We start from the raw sequence: 22,315 nt of genomic DNA, 5'->3' as shown, positions 1-22,315 counted from the left end.
CGACGGGATGTTAAATGTTCAAATGTGAGAGAAATCTTATGGGACTTAACTTCTAAGGTCATCAGTCCCTAGACGTTAAGTACGAATATCCTTCTCCTCCAATCCACTGCTAGTTTATACCTTGCGTACTTGATACTATCGCCGTCCATGTATGTGCATATCACTATCCCATTGCTTTTGTTACCTCAGTGTATGTTACCTGTATTTCCCTATTGTACACAGCTATTTTTCTCAGAATTTCGAAGATCTTAAGCCATTTTGCGTAGTCGAACTCTTTTTCTTGGTCGACAAATCCATGAATGTGTCCTGATTTTTCTTCAGCCGTCCTTCCTCCATCAAGCACAACATCAGAAATCCCTCTCTGGTGCTTTTCACTTTCCAAAAGGCAAAATGATCGTCATCTAACATATCCTCAATTTTCGCTTCTATTCTTCTGTGTGTAATTCTTGTCAACAGATTGGATGCACGAGCTGTTAAACCGATTGTGTGATAGTTCTCGCGCTTATCTGGGTCGATGATTTCTTTCAGAAAACCCGATAGTACGTAGCCAGTCTCGCAGATTCTACATACCGGCTGAATAAAAGTTTGGTTGCGATTTTCCCCAATGACGTTAGAAATTCCTATAGGATGTTGTCTGTCCACTCTATCTTACGTAATCGCAAGTCTACCAGAGCCCTTTTCAATTGTGAGTCTAGTACTGGATCTCCAAGGTCTCCATTACCTACTCCAGTTTCTTCTTCTATCACATCATTGGACAAGTCCTCTCCCTCATAGAGGTCTTAAATCTACTCTTCCAACTATGTGCTCTCTCCTGTGCATTTAACAGTGGATCCCGTTTTACTGTTCTTTATAGTGTTAATTTTACCACCTTTGCTTTTAGTTTGCCTGCCATTGTGATTGAGGTTTCCCTCAGTAGCCACATATCGAAAAAATACTTTCTGTTCTGCCGTACGGCAGGTCTTGTCATGGGGGAAGCCTCGTCAGAGAGGTCCACCGCATAAGCGTCTATGCAAGTGATTCCACTGGTGGTTTCCCGTTGCTTTACACTGATGATGATGAAATGATAATAAGGACAACACAAAACCCAGTCCCTGATCGTAGAAAATCTCCGACCCAGCTGGGAATCGAACCCAGGTCCCTTGGCTTGTCAGACCGCCGCCCTGACCAACTGCTGACTCAGCCCTCGCCTCTATGCTTTCTTCTTCTGTTTCTTCACATCTTTCCTGCAGCCATGGTTGCCCTGCATTTCATGTTTATTCCATTCCTAAGTGATTTATATAGTTGTATTCCTGTCTAATTCTAAATATTTTTGTAGTTCCTTCCTTCGTTTATCAATTGAATTATTTCTTCAGTTAGCCAAGGTTTCTTCGTTGTTACCTTCCTTGTAGCCATGTTTGAGTTTGACCGTCCACATCTAAGACTGCTTTTGCATTATGCCAGCTGTTATTACCTGCTCCTACGCAGTGGTGCATTGCGGACATTCGTTCATCAGATTCACAGAAGTTGTTAGCAGAACTTTACCATCTCCGGTCTGTGTCTGTCCAGAACGGATGCTCCGTGAAATAGCTTCACTATGCAGTTCTACCAGCACGTGCTGAAAATCAGCAAGAAAATTCGGGGAACACCATTGGGATGGTTTTCCAGTCTTATAGAGGTTGTATATAAACGAATATCGTGGTTTTAACGCTTTATAATATTTATTACACTAAACGTACAGTTATAAATGATATGTCAAATGGAACAGCAACTCAAACAATTTTACCAAGAACCTTATAAATGTTTAATGTGAGCACCATTTGTCACATGGCACACATCAAGTCTATAGCCGAGTCTTCAGTGTTGGTAATAACAGCTGCTTTCCTTGATGAAGCCCCAAAGGAAAAAAAATCGCATGGCGTTAGGTCGGGTGAACGTGGAGGCCGTGCAAAGGAAGCCCTGTCATTGGGCCCCTTGCGTTTGGGAAGAACTCGGCTATAGACTTGAACATTTATAAGGTTCTTGGTAAAACTATTTGAGTTGTTCTTTCATTTGACAAATCATTTATAACTGTGAGTTTAATGTAATAAATATTATAAAGCGTTAAAACCCCGATATTCATTTATAAACACCCTTTATTTGCAGCGTGTCCTTCACGGATCAGCAGCATTGTCAAGAAACACGGAATTAAATGTGTCTTGCGTCCTCCGACGCGAGTGCGAATGATGCTGACTTAGATAAAACACAAGCTAGGTCTAAGGAGACCAAGAATATAAAAGATGTCTTTTCAGAGTGCGAAATAATTAACTGGGCAGAAGTGTCCCAATTTTGAAGGCTTATGCGATGAACATATGCTTTGCACCGATCTAGGTAAGCCAAGTAAATCTTATGACGACTTTGATGATAGGGGACACTAGGCACATTCTGGAGAGACGTAGATCCGCTCATCCACCATCATCGACTGTCGTTGAAGAAGTGGTCGAAGTAGGTGTAGAATTCAATCAACAGACACAGGGCATTTCAGTTTAGCAGTGCGTAAGAACCAGGAGACATAGTATTAAGGCCTGCCGATCGGACACAATCGATATTCCCAAACGACGCAAGCGATCGCTTGGGACGCCGAGCTGAGAGAGTAGAGGCATCCCTAGTGCGGAAATTGTAGATAGAGTAAATCATAAATAGTAGTGAAAAACTTTAAAATTGAATAAAAATGGTCTTCACCTCAGTAAAACACATATTGGCAATGAGAATCGATATCGGTCAAAAATGTGACTACCTTCACATCATATCACACCATGTTGGCAGGCGATGGTGGTGAACGGAAAAAGCATCGTGGTCGTCAGCTGCTCAGTTAATCCACTTAACGACTCAATTGTTCCACGAACGTCAACTGCTCTGGCGATATTCGTATATCCACAACACCTGCTCCGTCCACCACCATCACCTGCCATCAAGGAGTAATATAGTCTGAAGAAGGTCACTTTTTGACCTATATCGATTACCGTTGTCATTATATATTTAATTACAGTCAACCGTTTTTAATTCAGTTCTAAAATATTGTCTGAGAAAAATCCATCTCAGTCCTCACTAGATTTATATTCTCTTTTAAAGGTCTTACCAGGACCACTAGAAACGCCACCTAATGTATGAGACAGCGAAGGGGAAAAAGGGGATGATATTTCTCTTGTGTGGAAAAATGTTCTCGAACCAGCCCTGAAGCCAGGACAGCTAGGTCGGGCGCGGGTGATCGTGCACGCCCTGCGTTCAAGCCTTTCAACCAGACCTACTCGCCCCGCGCATAGGAATTCCGTAGCTCGTTTCTCCGCCAAGTACCTCTCGGCACCAACGCACTCTGCTATGACGTAATAGTACCGCCTCCTGGCGCCTTCGCTTTCCCAGCGGACGAGTGTACAGGGTGGGGCAGAGGAAACGTATGTTTTTTGAACCGCTAGTAAGCGTTGACGACAGGGGGTATTGACCTTGAACAAATGTTGGCAGACTACCCATACAAGGCAGTTTCAATCCCTCTGGATCGCAGGAGCGTAGAGCATCGTGTGTTTGTTGTCGAGCAGTACTTTCGAAACAATGATTCCGAAATCACAGTGTAATATCTTTTCCGTCAAAATTTTAGATTTGGACGTCGAAGTGCAGTGGGTGATCGAAATGCTGTACTCCGATGGGTTGTAGAGTTTAGAAGTGCTAAATCTGTGATGAAAAAGAAACCACCTGGTCTTCCCCGTTCAGTTCATACTCAGTAAAATGTAGACCGAGTGAGAACGGCAGTTCTTGCTAGTCCGAAACAATCGGCCAACCTGTGGTCCGCGTACCCCTTAAGGGTCCGCCTGCTCTTTCTAGGGGGTCCGCGGCCACCTTTCACCAAATCGTGTAAAATAGTGAGTAAAATTATTGAATAAAAATGTGAAAATCCAATTCATCACTATTTTTTTCGTGTTGAAAAACATGTGTACTTTTCAGGTTGCCCTCCATTGTGTGGGTGCTCGCAACGACTGTGGTTATATTGGGTTAGATAGAGCAGCAATCAGTCGTGGAATTAAGTTGCATCAATATGACATTTATAGTTACAACGCAGATCAGATTTCGACCTGTGTCAGGTCATTGTCAATGCAGTTCGGAATAGTAGCAGTTGAGTAATGGTTGAACTGTGTAAGCATTCACTTGAGCACGAACAACTGCTACAATTCCGCACTGCATTGATAATATACCTGACACAGGTCGTTATCTGATCTGCGTTGTGACTATAAATGTCATATTAAAGCAACTTAATTTCACGACTGATTGCTGCTCTATCTAACCCAATGTGTACTTTTACTTCAGGTCGTATCCCCAAGCAGCCTTTGCGGTTCCTAAATGATAACGTATACACATTTAGTGCTGGAGAATGCGGCTTCTCTGATCGACTGTTTAGCAACAATACGGGGGTCATTTGTGCGCCGGCTCTCTGCGCTAGATGCGCTGAAACTTTTACTCATGTGCGGAGCGAGCTTTGTCGACCAATCACAGCACTTGCTGACACGTATGCGGCCATAGGTATTGTTGTTGTTGTTGTGGTCTTCAGTCCTGAGACTGGTTTGATGCAGTTCTCCATGCTTTCCTGTGCAAGCTTCTTCATCTCCCAGTACATCCTTTTGAATCTACTTAGTGTATTCATCTCTTGGTCTCCCTCTACTATTTTTACCCTCCACGCTGCCCTCCAATACTAAATTTGTGATCCATTGATGCCTCAGAACATGTCCTACCAACCGATCCCTTCTTCTAGTCAAGTTGTGCCACAAACTCCTCTTCTCCCCAATTCTATTCAATACATCCTCATTAGTTATGTGATCTACCCATCTAATATTCATCATTCTTCTGTAGCGCCACATTTCGAAAGCTTCTATTCTCTTCTTGTCCAAACTAGTTATCGTCCATGTTTCACTTCGATACATGGCTACACTCCATACATATACTTTCAGAAACGACTTCCTGACACTTAAATCTATACTCGATGTTAACAAATTTCTCTTCTTCAGAAACGCTTTCCTTGCCATTGCCAGTCTGTATTTAATATCCTCTCTACTTCGACCATCATCAGTTATTTTGCTCCCTAAATATCAAAACTCCTTTACTACTTTAAGTGTCTTATTTCCTAATCTAATTCCCTCAGCATCACCCGACTTAATTCGACAACATTCCATTATCCTCGTTTTGCTTTTATTGATATTCATCTTATATCCTCCTTTCAAGACATTGTCCATTCCGTTCAACTCCTCTTCCAAGTCTTTTGCTGTCTCTGACCGAATTACAATGTCATCGGCGAACCTTAAAGTTTTTATTTCTTCCCCATGGATTTTAATACCTATTCCGAATTTTATTTTGTTTCCTTTTTTCTTTTGTTTCCCCAGGCATTATTAAATGTTAAACTTGCTTTGTCAGTGCATTACCTATTTCATAAGTCGATTTTTGACCAGTTTATTACTTCTAACATTGATCGGTGGCTGAAGTCAGGATCATTGAAGAAGGATGCAGTTCCTCCATCGCCTTCACAACAAGGGAAGTTTCCAGTTGAAATGAATGAGGAGGGAGGACGACCAAAGGAAGACTTTACATACATTTGTACATTTTTCTTAGAATTTCACGAAAAACGACACACACACACACACACACACGACTGTTACGAAATATGCATGCTCCTTTCACAACAGTAGCCTAATAGTGTAAGTGAACAGACCATAAGCGGCAGCTTATCAACAGCGAACAGTATGGACGTGGTGTTGATCGCTCTTGGAGTAAGACAGCTCCATCTAGTGAAATTTCAATTACCAAGTAATTTTAATAAGGCTATAGTGTGTTGAACAAAGGGAGGAAATCCACTAGTAAGTGTCTGGATAAAGTGGGAATTCAAATTGGATCGTTAATTTCAAGTTGTTCTCACTCATCTCTAAACTAAAGACTATTGATACTTCGGGAGGAAGGAGAGGGGGGCAGGGTCATTGGGAACATGGCACTTGCATTAAGAAGCTTTCAGCTCCCATGGGTTTCGCTCTGAAATTTAACGTTACTGTTCTCTTCACTGACTAGGGGTCCGCCATGGATTTTCGACTGAAGAAGGGTTCCGCCAGCTGTAAAGGTTGGAAAGCCCTGGGCTAGACGTCATGCTGTAGTGCTGGGTATGTCACAGCGTTCGCTCCACCACATCTTACATGATGACCTTAAGTTTCCCCCCCCTACAAGATAACGATCGTCCAGCAGCTTACTGAAGGTGGTTTTGTCGCGTAATGAACGAAATTTTTACGGACGTTGCAGATGCTACAGTCTTCATGACTTATGGGGCACATTTTCACGTAGATAGTTACGTCAGTATTCAAAATCGTCGGTATTGGGCGCCGGAGGACCCAAATGAATTACACCAAAGACCTCTCCATAGATTAAAAGTAACAGTGTGTTGCTGTATTTCAAAGATGGGGATTGTTGGACCCTATTTTTTTTGAAGAGGAAGGAACTGCAGTTATAGTGACATCAGCGCGCTACGTTAAAATGTTAAACAACGTGCATCGTCCAGAACTTGAAAGGCGTCAAGTGAACATGAGAGAAATATGGTTCCAGCAGGACGGTGCCACAGCTCACACAGCGAGAGCATCCGTGGAAGTGGTTCGACAAATGTTCGCAGGACACGTTATTTCGAGATATGGTGATGTTTACTGGCCCCCTCGCTCACCCGATTTGTCGATATGCGACTTTTTTGTGGGAAAATTTATAATCAAAAGTTTACATCAACAAGCCTCGCGCAATGGATGACCTGAAGAATTACATTCGTCAGGAAATTGAAGCCGAACCGAATGAAATGTTGGAGAGAGCCATACGTAACTTTCGGGAGAGGACCCAAATTTGTATCGAGCAAGACGGACGTCATCTCCAAGAATTTGTTTATCGAACCTAATGATAGAATGCATATATCAAAACTGCATTTAAAAAATCTATCACTTAATGCTTGTTTTTATTATTTTTATCAAATAGTGTCCCAGTCATTCAATAGAGAGAAACATGCGTTTCCTCTGCTCCACCTTATATAAACCGGCGGCTATGAACAGGTCCTCACAGTTGCAACTGAAGATGATGAGCTGCTTCCTCGTCGAAATATTGACCAGTTGCCATAACACTATCCAACGTAATGCCCGAGAGCCTTTCAGGCAGTTATTATGTCGGGAAAGCCTCAAACAACACATCAAGTCAACATTATATTCTCCACACGAATTTATGTCACTGTGAGGTTCTAGCCATAGTTTCAGAATTTCTTACACAAAAGGAACAAACAAAAAGAACAAATCGTGTGTCCAAAAAGTTCCGAGACTGATTTCATTTCTGGCTTACAAGTGACGCCCGCAAAATGACAACGATGGCGGCTTGAACCAACAATCTGCAATAAAAGCAGTGCATTCTATTATCCAGTTACATGCTGGCAGTGTCAAGCAGCGGACATGGAGCAGCAATCTCGACACGTGACCGAAACAACAGCTCCAGTACGAACTTTTCTGAGGTTATTAAACTAGTCTCTAAACTTTGGCAACTAATGGAGTACCTGTGCTGCATACTGCAAAAAACGCATGTTTCCTTAGTGATTCACAATCCATGGTTACAGAAAAATCGAAATCCGCAAATATGTTGTGTATTTCGTGGGTTTTTTCGTGATGTTCATATTTCATTTACGAGTAATGTTGGCCTAATAACGGTTCTGCATTATATCTTAGCTGGTTATGCACGTCCACGTTGCTTCATTGTGTTTTATTGGCGCATGAATCAGTCTCTCAAGAGGAATCCTTTCACATTCAATTTTGAAGAACCAAGATGCTATATTCATTTCGTTCCACTGATATTTGTTTCTACGCTCCAACAGTTGTAACATGTTGTTAGTCCAAAGCCGAAAACCGATTCCAAATAAATATTAGTGGAACAAAAGATGATTTGATGGTTTTTTAACCATAAATTAGAAATTATTGTACTAAAAAGCGACAGAAGAACCCACTAAAACGGGTCAGTAAATTTACGTCGCTTTCCTTTGGCGTATGTATTGTAGTATATGTGGTGGTTTGTGGTTTGGAGTGAATGAGTCTGCCACTGAGAGTACCCGTCTGACTAAATATCTCAAACGGAACTGCGGAGTACAAATAAATTTTGTTCGTTTATACTTTGTTGGTTTATATATGTTTACGGCCTGCTCACATAGGTAGTCAAGTTTACTATCCTTGGGATGTGAAATCGATCATATTTCTGATATAAACTGGTGCCATAATTTCAAAAGCTTGAGTTCAGGTGAGGGAACATACCGTAGAGTCTGAGCTGAAGTATGGTGACGCTAATTTTGGTGGTATATTCTGTCTTCTCTTCTTTCTTAGTTTACGTAATCACTTGTTCGTAAAACTAACTTGTCAAAATACTGCTCCACACTTTAGAGTTCTTAGAAAAAAAGTGATTAATTGATGAAACCGTTTTAATAGCTGCAGGTGTCAATTTTATTCGTTCAGTGCAACATGTACATAAATTGCGTTACTCACCAGTTTCGGCCTAAGGCCTTTTTGATACATCTGAAATACCTGACACCATGGGTGAAGAACTGAACGGTCAACGGCGGCATGCTTTCAGATGTTATGGATGCGCCAGCACTGTATGACAGTAGTCCTTCCGGCGCGCGGATACCACTGGCTGCAGCACACAGTGCTATACATTGACAATACGACTTCCTATAATTGACGAAAAAGAATGGCCCTGAATTTCAATAAAGCCCAACAATAATACAAATCCACAAAATATGAAATTAAAGAAATATTAATCTAGCTCTGTTTATTTTATTAATGGACTGAGATCCGCCTCGATTGCGAAAAAACACCTAGTGTTTACCTAGGTTTCGGTGTAGATAACTACACCTTCTTCAGAACAATAAACTCAAAAGTGTCTATAAAGACCTTTGTCAATAATTAAAAGCTCAGCATAGCTATATATTTATAAAAGAAAAAGATGACACATAAAAGTACATGTGAACAAAGTCAAAAGAATAACTTAACTTAATGGTGAACACTCCACCTCACGTCAGCATGTGTTCGATGGGCCGTGTCCCGTCGCAAACTGCGGCAACCAAACGGTCGCTCGCTTACCAGCTAGACACGCTATCTATGCACATGCGCAAGAAATAGGAAGTTACTTAATGCGCATGCGCATAAAAATACGAGAAAGCCAGTATATTCCCAAACGTGGATCAACGTATACCAAAATTAAAATGGACATAACCCGAGACGAGCTAAATACAAGATAAAACCTAAAGATCAGCACACAGGGTTACTGTATCTCGGAAGAGTAACATATATAATTCCTGATTATGACAAAAAACCCTCTTCTTCCCCCTTTTTTTTTTTTTTTAGAAGCTGTATGAAAAGTCAGTAGTTAGTCAAATGAGAGGGGGGGGGGTTGAGGGGACGTAGTCTAAAGACGTCGTGGAGATAAGGATATAGGGATAAAACGTGAGATGTTCACAGGGCTAAAACCACCTACATCGTAAAAAGAATAAAAAGATAAAAAGAAGATGAACAGCTTGGCCAACCGCGCTCGCCATATCATCAAAACTACGAGTGAAAAGAACGAAGTAACGGCGCAAAACCATCAAAAAAAATTTTATTTCTTAGTAGGAGTTGGTCATTGAGGATATTGTCTCTATCATGTTGCAGATGCTTAAAGATCTGCATTTCTTCTAAGATATCTAATTTTAAGCCCTTGACCTCAGCATGAAGTAGCTCAATGTTAACTGGAGGGCTCGGCGCATGAGCCGCTTGCACAAGATGTTCCGCATAAGTAGAGCCTTTAGTACCGTCACCGCTTCGCGTAGGAATACGCTCTTTATATCTGAGACCCAGAGCTCGCCCTGTTTGCCCGATGTAAAATTTTGGACAATCCCCGCATGTAATTTTATATACTCCTGATTTGGAAAGTTTATCGCTCTTACTCTGCAAGGAGTGAATTAAATTCTTATGTAGACTGTTGTTAGTAGAATAGGTGATTCTGAAATTATGGGCTCTGAGTAAACGCCCCAATTTGTAACTTATATTGCCTATGTAAGGGATAGATATTGTTGCCACCTGTTTGTCATCTACCGCTTCCCCGAGGGTGGAAGACGTAATATTTTTTCCATTTACTTTCTTATTATACATCTGTCTTACCAACTGAGGTCTATAGCCATTATTTATAGCAATATTCTCAAGTGTGACAAGTTCAGCTTCTACCGCATCTGGTGCAAGAGGGATAGCTGTAACTCTATGAATACTAGAATGAAAAAAGGCCATCTTATGGGCGTACGGATGGGCCGAGTCTGCAGGTATAATATTGTCGGAAAACGTGTTTTTCCGAAAAATACTAAATTCAATGTGGTTGTCAACTACTGTTAATGTGAGGTCCAGAAAATTTAAGGACCTAGTATCGGATTCTCGCTCAATTGTAAAACTGTCATTAGGGTGAAGCTCATTAAAAATCGAAAAAATACGATCTACGTCACTTCGAGAACCATCAATGATTAGTAAAATGTCATCAACATATCTCTTGTAAAATTTTATTCTCCTAAGAATCTCTCTGTCGCTGGCAAAAAAACTGGACTCTAAGTAGTTCATAAAAATTTCTAATAAAATCCCAGCTACGGGGCTTCCCATAGCCAAACCTGCTGGTTGTAAGTAAAATCTCCCATTAAATGTGAAGTAGTTGTGTTTCAAACCGATCCGTAGCAGCAGCATCAACTCATCGATCTCATTATCCAACAGTTTTTTATGGTGACGTAAATTGCACTCTTATATTTGCAGTGTCTGGTCTACCGGTACATTAGTGTACAAACTTGTTACGTCAAATGATACTAGTTTAGACTCTTCAGAACAAGATACCTCGCGTAAACTAGTAGCTAGATGAATGGAATTTTTAACGGAATAGTTTTTACTGAAAACGAAATTTTCTTTAATTTAATATGCAAGTATTTCGCCAGCTTATGATAGGCACTTCCCGTACTGTCCACGATAGGGCGAATAGGGTGATTTAACTTATGAACTTTAAACTGGCTTCTCAATTTAGGGGGCTTGGGATTCATGTTTATCAGCCCCTTCTTTCGAAATTCTCCTATCAAATTTTTAGTGTTTTGGAGCCCGGTTCTAATTTCTATTTGAAGAGTAACGGTGGGGTCTTTGTTAAGCATTACTATCCCGTTGTCATTGAAAAAAGCTTCGGTCTTGTCTATGTATTCTTGCTTTGTGGATATAACTACGGAGTTTCCCTTATCGGCTTTAGTAACAATAGCATCATTTTGCGTTAGTTTGCGGTTAATATTCCTTAAAACCTTTGTATTATCCTGTTTGTGTGTGCTGTGTGCAACCTTACTCATAATTTTATAGGCATCGTAAGCAAATCGGGTTTGTTTATCATTAGGCATTTTGGCATAATCTAGACCGACTTTCAAGTCAACTATTGTGTCTTCTAGAATTTTCGGATTTGCGGTGCTAGGTTCAAAATTAAATTTTAATCCTAGCTACTAGTTTACGCGAGGTATCTTGTTCTGAAGAGTCTAAACTAGTACCATTTGACGTAACAAGTTTGTACACTAATGTACCGGTAGACCAGACACTGCAAATATAAGAGTGCAATTTACGTCACCATAAAAAACTGTTGGATAATGAGATCGATGAGTTGATGCTGCTGCTACGGATCGGTTTGAAACACAACTACTTCACATTTAATGGGAGATTTTACTTACAACCAGCAGGTTTGGCTATGGGAAGCCCCGTAGCTGGGATTTTATTAGAAATTTTTATGAACTACTTAGAGTCCAGTTTTTTTGCCAGCGACAGAGAGATTCTTAGGAGAATAAAATTTTACAAGAGATATGTTGATGACATTTTACTAATCATTGATGGTTCTCGAAGTGACGTAGATCGTATTTTTTCGATTTTTAATGAGCTTCACCCTAATGACAGTTTTACAATTGAGCGAGAATCCGATACTAGGTCCTTAAATTTTCTGGACCTCACATTAACAGTAGTTGACAACCACATTGAATTTAGTATTTTTCGGAAAAACACGTTTTCCGACAATATTATACCTGCAGACTCGGCCCATCCGTACGCCCATAAGATGGCCTTTTTTCATTCTAGTATTCATAGAGTTACAGCTATCCCTCTTGCACCAGATGCGGTAGAAGCTGAACTTGTCACACTTGAGAATATTGCTATAAATAATGGCTATAGACCTCAGTTGGTAAGACAGATGTATAATAAGAAAGTAAATGGAAAAAATATTACGTCTTCCACCCTCGGGGAAGCGGTAGATGACAAACAGGTGGCAACAATATCTATCCCTTACATAGGCAATATAAGTTACAAATTGGGGCGTTTACTCAGAGCCCATAATTTCAGAATCACCTATTCTACTAACAACAGTCTACATAAGAATTTAATTCACTCCTTGCAGAGTAAGAGCGATAAACTTTCCAAATCAGGAGTATATAAAATTACATGCGGGGATTGTCCAAAATTTTACATCGGGCAAACAGGGCGAGCTCTGGGTCTCAGATATAAAGAGCGTATTCCTACGCGAAGCGGTGACGGTACTAAAGGCTCTACTTATGCGGAACATCTTGTGCAAGCGGCTCATGCGCCGAGCCCTCCAGTTAACATTGAGCTACTTCATGCTGAGGTCAAGGGCTTAAAATTAGATATCTTAGAAGAAATGCAGATCTTTAAGCATCTGCAACATGATAGAGACAATATCCTCAATGACCAACTCCTACTAAGAAATAAAATTTTTTTTGATGGTTTTGCGCCGTTACTTCGTTCTTTTCACTCGTAGTTTTGATGATATGGCGAGCGCGGTTGGCCAAGCTGTTCATCTTCTTTTTATCTTTTTATTCTTTTTACGATGTAGGTGGTTTTAGCCCTGTGAACATCTCACGTTTTATCCCTATATCCTTATCTCCACGACGTCTTTAGACTACGTCCCCTCAACCCCCCCCCCCCTCTCATTTGACTAACTACTGACTTTTCATACAGCTTCTAAAAAAAAAAAAAGGGAAGAAGAGGGATTTTTTTTGTCATAATCAGGAATTATATATGTTACTCTTCCGAGATACAGTAACCCTGTGTGCTGATCTTTAGGTTTTATCTTGTATTTAGCTCGTCTCGGGTTATGTCCATTTTAATTTTGGTATACGTTGATCCACGTTTGGGAATATACTGGCTTTCTCGTATTTTTATGCGCATGCGCATTAAGTAACTTCCTATTTCTTGCGCATGTGCATAGATAGCGTGTCTAGCTGGTAAGCGAGCGACCGTTTGGTTGCCGCAGTTTGCGACGGGACACGGCCCATCGAACACATGCTGATGTGAGGTGGAGTGTTCACCATTAAGTTAAGTTATTCTTTTGACTTTGTTCACATGTACTTTTATGTGTCATCTTTTTCTTTTATAAATATATAGCTATGCTGAGCTTTTAATTATTGACAAAGGTCTTTATAGACACTTTTGAGTTTATTGTTCTGAGAAGGTGTAGTTATCTACACCGAAACCTAGGTAAACACTAGGTGTTTTTTCGCAATCGAGGCTGATCTCAGTCCATTAATATATTAACAAACGATTGCTGACGCGCTGCAATGTTGAAGGTTCTAGCTCCGTTTCTGTTAATTGCCTAAACTCATCTCAGTCACGAGTTGGAAACCCCATTCTTTTTCATGAGTCACTTACCTCACAGAAAATCTTCATAACACGAACTACAGCAATTACAGCAAGTAGCAACAACAACCAGCTATATAAAAAGATTCTAACTACTACAGACTCAAACTACTAGGAGGCATATAGTTAGCAAATGAAAGATTTTGTTGTAGAGCATCAATGTATTTAAAAATTTTACCTTATTCATGTGACATCCAGTTCCAAAAATTATATAGTAGTCAATAATTCCATTACCCAAATATTACCAACCATACATCCATTATCATACCTTACCTTGCACATTTTTTGTTAGAAATTTCATCTCGCTTTACATTGCGTGTCCTACCAACACAGAGTCTACAGTAAGAAATACATGTCCATACATTTCTTTATCCACTCGCTGACTGCTAGTCCGTCCAACCACAGAATCTCTTGCTGAGGGCGCAGAGCTCTGTCAGCGATATTAGCACAGTTTATAGCGCTGCCAACAGACAAGCTACTTACAACCTCGAATTGTGGGTTCCTCCCATTTACCAGGATTGTTTTCGAAGATAGAAGAAATCGGACCATACAGACTAAAGTATCGTTACTTGTTCTGAAAATCCTGTACTACTTTATTCTATCTACAGCAGAGTGTATCCACATGGATAGTATGCATATGAGTGGTGCTAGTCATTTATTTAGAAGCAAAGCTCATATTTACACACTTATCAAACTATCGTACATTGAGAGCCAATTAACCAACAAGTACGTCCACACCAATCTGCAATGTCAATCTACGTCGTGAAACGACTCAGATAACAATCTCTGTGCGGCACATCCACTACCAAGCTGCTCATTTCGCCATGGTTCAGCCCCCTCTCGCCACGATTTCACAACTACTACTGCGCAAGGCAGCGACTCCTACCTATCAGTTTGCCACCTTACAAAGATATTGAAAGTAGCTATATACCGAATGAACAGATAATTTTCGTTACATTTGCATTCAGAGATGCACCAAGTGGTGATATACCAAATTACCTGTGATTTACTAAAATTTCATTTAGTGTACAAACCTTTCGCGTTGAGTGATCGTGACGGACTCGCATTGGATTATGACGAAAAATAAAGACGACGACAGGTGCAAATGTCGCGCTCCTGAACCCAGTTAGCATCAACAGTACACGTAAGAAGCTCTATAAAGAGGGAATGGCGGGCGAGATGGAATTCCAAACCTACTCATCAGTGATGCAAATCCCCACAACAGGAGAACGTGGTACCCAACTCATAAACATGGATTGTGGATCAATGGAAGAGTGTCATTTAGTCGGATGAGTTTTCTCCCACATTGTTTCCAAATTCTGGCCGAGTTTACGCTCCAAGAGTGAAAACAGCGGTAGTTCGGTAACGGTTTCGGCAAGCATATCGTGGCGTTCTATGGGACCACGGTTACTCTGCATGGTCTCAGGACTGTGTGACCGTTTTGGTTGATTAGGTCCATCCCATGGTACAGGGTTGGTTCCCCTATGGTGATGCTGTGTTCCAAGTCGACAAGGTTCCCTTTCACACAGCTCGCACGGTCCAAGACTGACTTTGTGAACACGATGATAAATTGTTGCATCTCCCCTAACAATCACCGCCATCGCTATCCACTTCCACCACCGTTGCGTGAATTAGCAGGAAGAATGGTACAAGATTCCTTCGAAAACACACAGCGCCTATATTTACCCATTCCCGGACGACTGAAAGCTGTTTCGAATGCCAACTGTTTTATTGTACCGTGTAAGGCATGGTGCAACGGCCTTGCCGCAGTGCTAACACCGGTTCCCGTCAGATCACCGACGTTAAGCGCTTTCTGGCTGGGCTACTTGGATTGGTGACCGTCCGGTCTGCCGAGTGCCGTTGGCAAGCTGGGTGCACTCAGCCCTTCTGAAGGAAACTGAGGTGCTACTTGATTGAGAAGCAGCGTCTCCCGTCTCGTAAATTGACATACGGCCGGGAGAGTCGTGTGCTGAACAAACGCAGCGGAATAAAGACTGGTAGCAGTTACTTCTGTAAAATATCTGAGAGTATGCGTACGGAAGGATTTGAGGTGGAATGGTCATATAAAATAATTGTTGATAAGGCGGGTGCCAGATTGAGATCCATTGGGAGAGTCCTTAGAAAATGTAGTCCATCAAAAAAGGAGGTAGTTTACAAAACACTCGTTTGACCTATGCTTAAGTATTGCTCATCAGTGTGGGATCCGTACCAGGTCGGGTTGACACAGGAGATAGAGAAGATCCAAAGAAGAGCGGCGCGTTTCGTCACAGGGGTATTTGGTAAGCGTGGTACCGTTACGGAGATGTTTAGCAAACTCAAATGGCAGACTCTGCAAGAGAGGCGCTGTGCATCGCGGTGTACCTTGCTGTCCAGGTTTCGAGAGGGTGCGCTTCTGGATGAGGTATCGAATACATTGCTTCCCCCTACTTATACCTCCCGAGGAGATCACGAAAGTGCCCTCCGCCACACACCGTTGGGTCGCTTGCGGAGAATGTAGATGTAGATGTAGACCACATTCCCCTCCATATCCGCATCCAGTGATACTTGTTGGCTGAGGATGGCACTTCGACCAGTCGGTACCGTTGGGCCCTCCAAGGCCTGTTCGGGCAGAGTTCTGTTTTAGTTTAGTAAGGCATGGTAAGGTTTTGTGTATTTGTCGTGCCATGTCTTTTTCCAGTCCCATATACACCGCAGGCCTTTCAGCGCTGATTGCGGTAGTAAAATCTTGAATGGAAGGATGAAATATAATCTGGCCCAACGATTTTTTTCTGAACTTAAATAAGGCAAAGCACATAATATGAAATGGCACAACATGGACGAAAGAATACTAGACACATATCCGAAACCCAAGAATTACAATTAACTTAAGAGGCAACATAAAGCCTCACAGAAGGCCTGCAACAGCGCCGTAAACTTGAGATGACTTACGTCAACGTTGCATAGGTCGCCGAAAATGAACGGTGCGCCTGTTGTTGGAAAATTGTTGCATTGACGCGTTTCGGGTGTAGCTCATCTTCAAAGCATCGAAAAGAATAACTTTCTAGAAAAGCATGCAGCATTCACATGCATCCTTACTTACCGTCAGTGCTGCATACTTGAAATGAAGGCTACACTATTATTTCACTATCTGAAGATGGTCTGCATCCGAAGCGTGTCAGTATAAATATTTTTGAATAACAAGTGACCAATTATTTTCTAGTTATCTGTTCAGCACTGTAATAAGTCCTCTCGCCATTACAACCAGCCGTGTGGTTGGAGAGTACCCTGCCTCTAGCAGTCAGGTGGATTCCTAATATGTTCGGCTCTTTTTTGGTTCTCGAGAAGAGATTTCTCGAATCCACAAAGGTCTAGGCTCCTCTCAACGATATCGCATTAATACCTGAAAGCATCTTTGGACGATGGGCAGGCACGAACAGCTATTCTTATTTCCGCTGTACCACTTTCAACGGAATCGCGGACAAACTGAGAAACTTTTATATTGGTTTGGCACAGTGGGAGTATTTTGCGTACAGATGGAGAAGTACTGAAGGTAACGTAAATCGATTCTGGGAGCTTAAAAGCAGTCCTTGGCGACTTGCAGCAAAAGAAGAAGAAACGAATCTGGTAGCTTAAACGCAGACCTTCGTGACTTGCAACAAAAGAAGAAGAAAGATATTAACTATTCTCCACAGACATGTCGTGTGAGAAATACTGAATGTTGGTCAAGAGCACGTTTCACCTATCGCTTTGCTATGGGCCGATTAAGATTACTTTATGGATGACACTTCACACATTGTACCTGGTTCCCTCGAATCAGAAAGCTCAACGTCACATTCGAACCATTCGTCGTTGCCAAACCATCGCACCAGACGACTCAGCATCCAATTCTTCACCCAGCAGTCTTTCTTGACGTGTTTGGATCCCAAATCCTGGGTCTTTGGCCCTTTTATTTCGTATTCCATCATACATGGTGCAAAAACAACACACACACATACGAGGGCGAGTCAAATGAAAACCTTAAATTTGTAATAACAACACGAAATTTCGTGCTGTTATCCCGTAAGTTGGTAAGCGTGCTACAAACAGCGTGCAGAATAGCCTGTAGGTGGCAGCACAGTGCAGATGCACACGTACCGTCGCAGTATCCGTATAAAGATGGCCGTCCCACTAGCGACCTGCACCAGGGAAGAACAGCAATCTGTTATTCGGTTTTTGCATAGTGAAGGTGTGATGCTCCTCGTCCAGGTCAGGCACAACGAGTTGTGACTAAACAGAACATTGAAGCAGTTGAAGCCACAGTGCAGGAAAACCACCGAGTGACACTGAATGACATTGCAGCATGTGTACAAATTAGTCATGGGTCAGCACACTACATTGTGCATGATGTGCTCCAGTTTCACAAAGTGACTGCAAGATGGGTGCCACGGCAGATAACTCCTGAAATGAGAGAACGACGTATTGATGCTTGTGAAAAACTTCTTCGGCGCTTTGAACGAGAAGGTGAAGGCTTTCTTGCACGAATCGTTGCTGGGGACGAAACCTGGGTTCACTTCCACCAACCGGAAACGAAGAGAGCGAGCAAGGAATGGCGCCAATACACGTTACCAAACCCAAAGAAGTTTCGAGCAGAGCCATTAGCAGGGAAGGTTATGCTGACTCTCTTTTGGGACGAAAAAGGCGTCATTTTGGAGCATTAAATGCCTAGAGGGACCACTGTCACCAGTGCATCATACACAGATGTCCTAAAAAAATCATCTGCGGTCTGCAATCAGATCAAAGCGACGTGAATTGCTGTCAGCAGGTGTCCTTTTGCAACATGACAATGCAAGGCCCCTCACCGCCCGTACAACAGTTGCAACAATCACATACCCGCATTTTGAATGCCTTCCTTATCCACCATACTCACCAGACATACCCATAGTGATTACTATATTTTTGGACCACTCAAAGACGCAATGGGAGGAAAGAAGTTCCGTTCTGATGAAGAGGTACGCCACGCAGTGCATGACTGGTTGCACGGTCTACCAAATGAATTTTTTTCTGAACTAATTTATGCACTTTATAAGCGCTGGAGGACTTGCATTGAGTGTGGGGTTGATTATGTTGAAATGTGATACAGCTTTGTACCACTTCTGCACAATGAATAATATTTAAGAAATATTTAAGGTTTTCATTTGACTCACCCTTGTACAACGGTGCTAACGAAATACGCACGTTTCATACCAAACACTACTGATTCCTTCCGCACAAGAAGGTTCCTTCCGCACAAGAAGCGATGTAGCGCCACGTACACAGTTCTTATAATAACGGAGAACGATTTACATTAGATAAGCTTTGCACGACGTTGTGTGAACCCGAATTTTCTGAAGGCTGCAATTAATCGTTGCGACCGGGTCACCAGAATCATAAATACACTACGGGGCATTAAAATTGCTACACCACGAAGATGACGTGCTACACACGCGAAATTTAACCGACAGGAAGAAGAAGCTATGATATGCAAATGATTAGCTTTTCAGAGCATTCACACAGGGTTAGCGCCGGTGGCGACACCTACAACGTGCTGACATGAGGAACGTTTGCAACCGATTTCTCATACACAAACAGCAGTTCACGGGCGTTGCCTGGTGAAACGTTGTTGTGATGCCTCGTGTAAGGAGGAGAAATGCGTACCATCACGTTTCCGACTTTGATAAACGTCGGATTGTAGCCTATCGCGATTGCTGGTTTTTGGTAGAGATCCAACGACTATTAGCAGAATATGGAATCGGTGAGTTCGGGAGGGTAACACGGAACGCCGTGCTGGATCCCGACGGCCTCGTATCACTAGCAGACGATATGACAGGCATCTTATCCGCATGGCTGTAACGGATCGTGCAGCTACGTCTCGATACCTGAGTCAACAGATGTGGACAACCATCTGTACGAATAGTTCGACAACGTATGCAGCAGTATGGACTATCAGCTCGGAGACCATGGCTGCGGTTACCCTTGACGCTGCATCACAGACAGGAGTGCCTGCGATGGTGTACTCAACGACGAACCTGGGTGCACGAATGATAAAACGTCATTTTTTCGGAGGATCCAGGTTCTGTTTACAGCATCATGATGGTCGCATCCGTGTTTGGCGACATCGCGGTGAACGCAAATTGGAAGCATGTATTCGTTATCGCCATACCGGCGTATCACCCGGCGTGGTGGTATGGGGTGCCATTGGTTACGCGTCTCGGTCACCTCTTGTTCCCATTGCGGCACTTTGAACAGTGGACGTTACATTTCAGATGTGTTATGACCCGTGGCTCTACCCTTCATTCGATCCCTGCGAAACCCTACATTTCAACAGGATAATGCACGACCACATGTTGCAAGTCCTGTACGGGCCTTTCTGGATATAAAAAATGTTCGACTGCTGCCCTGGCCATTACATTCTCCAGATCTCTCACCAATTGAAAACGTCCGGTCAATGGAGGCCGTGCAACCGGCTCGTCACAATACACCAGTCACTACTCTTGATGAACTGTGGCATCGTGTTGAAGCTGCATGGGCAGCTGTACCTGTACACACCATCCAAGCTCTGTTTGACTCAATGCCCAGGCGTATCAAGGCCGTTATTACGGCCAGAGGTTGTTATTCTGGGTACTGATTTCTCAGGATCTATGCACCCAAATTGCGTGAAAATGTAATCACATGTCAGTTCTAGTATAGTATATTTGTCCAATGAATACCCGTTTATCATATGCATTTCTTCTTGGTGTAACAATTTTAATGGTCAGTAGTGTAGAACCACCTTCCACAATGTAATGGCGTAGCAGAGTGAGTAGGATACTATCCTGTAGTGATTTTTGTTGGTTTTTTAAACTGTAATCAAAAGACTTTGATTATTATTTTTATTCATTTAATTAGTTTGAATGTGTTTTTTTTTCTAAAATTTTTCAGCGTTCATTTTCATCATCTTACTGAATTTTTACTTACTCTTATTTTTCTTCCTGTAATCAAGTATCAACCAGGACTGCTCATCGGGTGATAACGAGGCAGCCCGTATAGCCAGTAAGAGGTAGCTTCAGGTAACCAATGACAGCCAGAAATTACAGTTAGCTTTTAATACTGAAACTAAAATTATTCAGTCGTGAGTTTGGTTGTGAGCGTTAGCCTTAAATGTCGTGGAGAAAGTGATCGTGATTTTAGTTCCACCAAGGACTGTTGACAGCAGTTTTCTCGGATACATTGCCCATCGCGACGTTGTGGTTAGCTTAGGCCATCAGGGGTACAATACGGCCGGCCGGGGTGGTCGAGCAGTTCTAGGCGCTACAGTCTGGATCTGCGCGACCGCTACGGTCGCAGGTTCGAATCCTGCCTCGGGCATGAATGTGTGTGATGTCCTTAGGTTAGGTAGGTTTAAGTAGTTCTAAGTTCTAGGGGACTGATGACCTCAGAAGTTAAGTCCCGTAGTGCTCAGAGCCATTTGAACCATTTGTAAAAAAAACGCGTCGTCCGCCGCCTTTCAGTCACCGGTCACTGAAAGTCATCTGTCGACAGAGCATCTCACACTTCCGACATACTGAGCAGAGGCCACTTCCAACATTGCTACGTATTACACATGAACAGCTTTTGTGAATTCACCGGTTTTATTTGTGTGTAGCCTGTAGACAAGTGTTAACCGGCACCGAATGTGTTTACACTGTCGGAGAAAGTGACGGAAGATCAACTACCAAGTAATTTTAATCGGATAGCATCAGTCAACAAACACGCTGCGTAGACAGAACGAAATCTCTACACGTTCAGAAGGCAGAAGCTGCGATGGCTGCAGGCGTGTCCGGAAGACAGCCCCGGACTGCGCGCGCCTAAGGCGGCATTCATTGACGTATCCCGTCCCGCGTCCCCCGGGACTTGCTCGAAGCTGTTGGAGGCAACAGGATGGCAGTACACAGCTGCGCGACGCCGCTCGACCTGGCGAAGTTGGCGGCAGCGGGTAAGTCGTCAAGGAGAGGCGGCGGGGTAAACTTGGACCCTTCTCGGCGGACGGGCAATATCGCGCCCAAGTTCCGGACAACTCGGCCCATCGAAATTGCCGTCGGCTGCCAAGCCGGGGACTGCAGTCGTTGATGCCTGCCTGCCGGAGCCCAGCGGCTCACGGCGCGCTGCACGCCGTACCTCATTTCCCAGTCGATATTTACACCATTCTATAAAACCGGTATGGCCGCAGATTTACAGCGCGTTTCGTTGAAACTATCTGCCTGTCTACCTTTGCCTCTATCACATCTGAAGGAATTGTGGGCTGGGGGTATCCACTTTCAGGAATATCTCGCTGCCGCTCAAAAAGACTAATAAAGGTATCCTAGGAGGACGGATGCGTAGATTCTAGGGCAGTACACACACAACGAAAGTAACAACTTTCGTAACGCGGGTTACAGCAATTCTAGAATGCAGGTTTAGCCTATTTGTCGCGCGCTGACTACAGTTCCACAACAGAAAATAAATAATGTTCTCCGAACTAAAGTCGGGGGAAACCTGTCTCAATCTACTATTCCGAGAAGGTTCGCAGAAGAGCTTCTGTAAAGTTTGGAAGAAAGGAGGCGAGATACTGGCAGAAGTAAAGCTGTGAGGACCGAGCGTGAGTCGTG

The sequence above is a fragment of the Schistocerca gregaria genome, chromosome 4 (genome assembly GCF_023897955.1).
Source record: "Schistocerca gregaria isolate iqSchGreg1 chromosome 4, iqSchGreg1.2, whole genome shotgun sequence".
Lineage (NCBI taxonomy): Eukaryota > Metazoa > Arthropoda > Insecta > Orthoptera > Acrididae > Schistocerca > Schistocerca gregaria.
Note: the sequence above shows the minus strand (reverse complement) of the source record.